This window comes from Podarcis bocagei (genome assembly GCF_964188305.1).
Source record: "Podarcis bocagei genome assembly, contig: HAP1_SCAFFOLD_243, whole genome shotgun sequence".
NCBI classification, from domain to species: domain Eukaryota; kingdom Metazoa; phylum Chordata; class Lepidosauria; order Squamata; family Lacertidae; genus Podarcis; species Podarcis bocagei.
The window spans coordinates 1,613-5,317 of record NW_027670205.1 but is presented as its reverse complement, the minus strand read 5'-3'; the positions used below and the strand labels follow the sequence as shown (position 1 = coordinate 5,317).

General features: G+C 48.5%; 1 long non-coding RNA gene across 1 annotated transcript; it reads left to right on the top strand.

The window, feature by feature from the left end:
- The first annotated feature begins 1,148 nt into the window (after nucleotides 1-1,148).
- Nucleotides 1,149-2,191, top strand: LOC308579600. Its single transcript, XR_014004553.1, has 2 exons — nucleotides 1,149-1,290; nucleotides 2,081-2,191. It is a non-coding gene; the product is annotated as an uncharacterized lncRNA (long non-coding RNA).
- The last annotated feature ends 1,514 nt before the right edge of the window (nucleotides 2,192-3,705 follow it).

Sequence of the window (3,705 nt, the reverse complement as noted above, 5' to 3'; positions counted from 1 at the left end):
ATGGGTCTGTTTTGCAGGGTCACGAGACATGGGGTCACTTGGTGAAGGGGAGAGGCTATGGAGGCAGACGATATCATAAACAGGACATGTCCCCCAAGACATACAGAAACCTCAAGGGCCCTGTCTTCCCCATGCATAAACAGGACACCTCAAGGGCCATGCAATATATGTCTCCCACCCACCACCAGCCCCGTCTTCCCTATGATGGCAGCCACCAAAGTTACCAAAACTTCCACCAAAGGGAACCACAAAGAAAAGCTGAAATCAGCTGCAGCAGCTCAGAATTGACGGGGGAAGCCGGGAAGCCCCGAGTTCAAGTCTCCGCTCAGCGCGACTATTTGGGTTGCTACGCTGTGAGACTTCGAGGGAGCTATGGGGGAATTTAACATACTAGCATTTGTACTGGAACACGAAGCAGCAATGTTCAGCACTCTCTCTCTCCCTCAAGCGACACTCCCCGGCCCCTCACAACAGCCCTGCAGAGTAGGGCGAGGGGCGAGAGAGAGCGAGGCTGGCAGGCCAAGGTCCCCCCGCCCTGGGAGTGGGGGCTTCCCCGTAACCCCCGGGCCTGGCTCCACACTCGGCGGGGCTCGTTTCCTGAGGCAACGGAGGCGGCTCTCTGCACATGCTCAGGAACCACGGCAGCCTTTGCCACCGTTTATTATCGGCCCGCCATCAAATTAGCCCCCCACGCTTTCCCTTCCCCTCCCGCCCCCCCGAGCCCCTCCTGAGGTAAAGAGACGGTCCTTACGCCAACGAGCAGCCACGTCCACCGCCTTGAAGCAACTGCCAACCCCAACGTCTCTCCGCCCAGCCATGCCCCCCGCGCCGACTCTCGGCTCCCATTGGCTGACGGGGACCGGGGTTCGCCCAGATACAGAGTCGGAGGAGCCGGCCAATGGGGAGGACTCAGAACGGGCGGTGGGAGAAAGGGAGGAGGAGGCGGTGGAGCCGGCTCTCCCGTTGCCTTCTGGGACTCGTAGTGCCTGCTCTCCATTCCTCCCCCTACAGAACGGCCATCGAAAGGAACTGAATGAAAGGGAGGACTGCAATTCCCGAAAGCCACCACGGCGGGGCTTCTGAGCTACGGGTCGCGAGAAGTGGCAAAACGCGCTCACCAGGCGCTGTCCACCCCCGTTTGGCTGCTCGTACAGGTGTGCAGGTGGTCAGGGGCTGATGCGAGAGGGAGGAGGAAGAGGATGGAGGAGAAGGCCCTGCGCAGCGTGAGCAGCTCCAGCAGCACCAAGCCCTACCTGGAGAAGCTCACCCTGGGGGTGACCCGCATCCTAGGTAAGGTGGAGGTGGCATCCCTGGTTGGCATGGAAACGGCCGAGGGATGGAGCCGCAAAGAGTCTCCTTCCCTTTCTTGTTCATTGCATGGCGCTTCTCCCTCACAACAGCCAGGTAGGCCAGGCTGAGAGGCAGAGACTGCTTGCCCAGCACCCCAAATTTCTAAATTCCTTTTTATCTCTTTCCAGGTTTCCCCATAATTATCTTTAAATATATTAACATTATTAGTTGTCAACCTATTCCCAAATATTTAACCTTTTTATGTATATTTATCTGTTTCATCTGTTCTAACTCCTTTTTATCCTGCTCCATAACAGTTTTCACTAACGGCTGGGTCTTGTTTTTATTGAGTTTAAAACCCGATACCTGTCCAAATTCCTGTTTTTCCCCTAATACTTTCGGTAATGATTTTTTACGATCTTCAACCATTATTGCAAGGTCGTCCGCAAATGCTTTCAATTTATATGCTTTATTTCCTACTTTTATTCCTCTTGTGGTTTCTTTTGCTCTTATATTCCTCATCGGGACCTCTAGCACTAAAATAAACAATAATGGTGACAAGGGGCAACCTTATCTTGTTCTTTTCAAGATCTTACATTTCTCAGTAATAACATAGTCCACAATTAATCTTGCTTGTTGTTCTGAATAGATAGCATCTATTCCTCTTCTAAATGTCTCCCCAAACTTCATCTTTCTAGTATCTTATTCATAAATGCCTAAGAGATATTATCAAATGCCTTTCAGTGTCAATGAACATCAAGGACTCTTGTTTTTCATTTCTCACTTCCAGGTACTCTATAACATCAATTATATTCCTTATGTTGTCCTTCATCTGAAGTCCTGGGAGAAATCCTGCTTGATCATGATGTACTATTTCTAATAAATTCATTCTCTTTGCAAATATTTTGTAATCGTTGTTTAATAACAAGATCTGCCTGTAGTTCCTAATCAATAATAAATCTGCCTCTTGCTTCGGGATTAATGTAATAAAAGCCTCTTTTAATGTCTCTGGTACCTTACCTACGTTTAGAATTTCATTTTGCTATGGTTGCACCAGAGAATTCTGTGGGGGTATTTTTGTAATATTTTGCTGTCAGGCTATCACGTCCTGGTGATTTCCTTGCTTTTGCTTGATTACGTGATTGCGTCCAAAATCTCCGACCAGCTCCTCTTCCTATGTTCCTAACCATTCAGACAATGTGTTAATTAAATACTCTTTTACATTCTCCTCCTCTTGCTCTGGGACTCCTCTAAAAAGTAAAATCATCTCCTGCTGCTTCATTTCCTAAGCAGCTATTGCATCCCAGCTTGTTTCCTGAGTGGCACAGACAGGTATGGGGTTAAGATTAAAACTGGCCAGGAAAACGCAAGGGTGTTTCAAAGAGGAACTGTTTCAATCAATCAATCAAGAGGTCTTAGAGTCCTGAATATTCTGAACCTTAATTTGCAGCAGACTGACAATGCATAGTCAAATTGACAGATATTACTGAAAATGATTGAAACATGTAGCTGTCTCAAGACTTCTGGAATGTGTCAGACCCCTTCCCAGCCCCCAATGTTTTCCCTTACCTTTTTTTTCTTGGAGGAATTTAGGTATACTCTGTGTATGCAGGCATGTGGAAGGGATGCTACCCTTCTGAGTGTGATCAGCTCTCCATTGGATGGAGGGGACAGGGGAGAGAAAATCATTATATAAAAACAATGGCATTTGGAAAGGGAAATGTTGAAGCGAAAAGGTTGATTCCTAGAGAGAAAGGCAGACCACACAGAAAGCAATGTCTAGAATCTTTTTAAAGTTCTCTACAAGTGCTCTCAATTCAAATGGAAGCCTAGCTGCCCTGCAGCTGCTCTTTGTGGCACCAGGAAAGGAAGAAGCACTGCTCCTGCTTGCCTGCCTTTTATGAAGACCTCCTTCTGGGAAGGCCAATGATCGGTCTCACTGCCTTGCCGTGTTGTTTTTTAGCATGGACAGGAGATGTTGGCTGGGTACAATCTTTGGATTGATCCGACCGCCGCAGCGTCTAAATAGCTCCTCGCTGGCAGCCACCGCAGCGTTTGACACAGCCACGTCCAAGTCACTCTGAAGGTCCAGGAGAGCTGCAATGGAAGAAGGAACATGAGAACCACAGCAGAGTCCTCCTGGATCAGGCCAATGTCCTGCATCCTGTTCTCACAATGGACAACCAGATGCGCCCACAGGAAACCCATAAGTGGGACCCAAGTGCAAGAGCCCGGTTCCCTCCTGTGGTTTCCCGCAACTGGTGCTCAGAAGCATTTCTGCCTCTCAAAGCCATCCAAGTTGGTGGCCATCGCTCCTTCCTCTTGTAAGTTGCCCTAAGAACATGGTTATAAACCGCACATAGATATTTAAAAAGATAAATTCAAAGGAGGGGCAGGGATAGGTCTGTCAGAAGC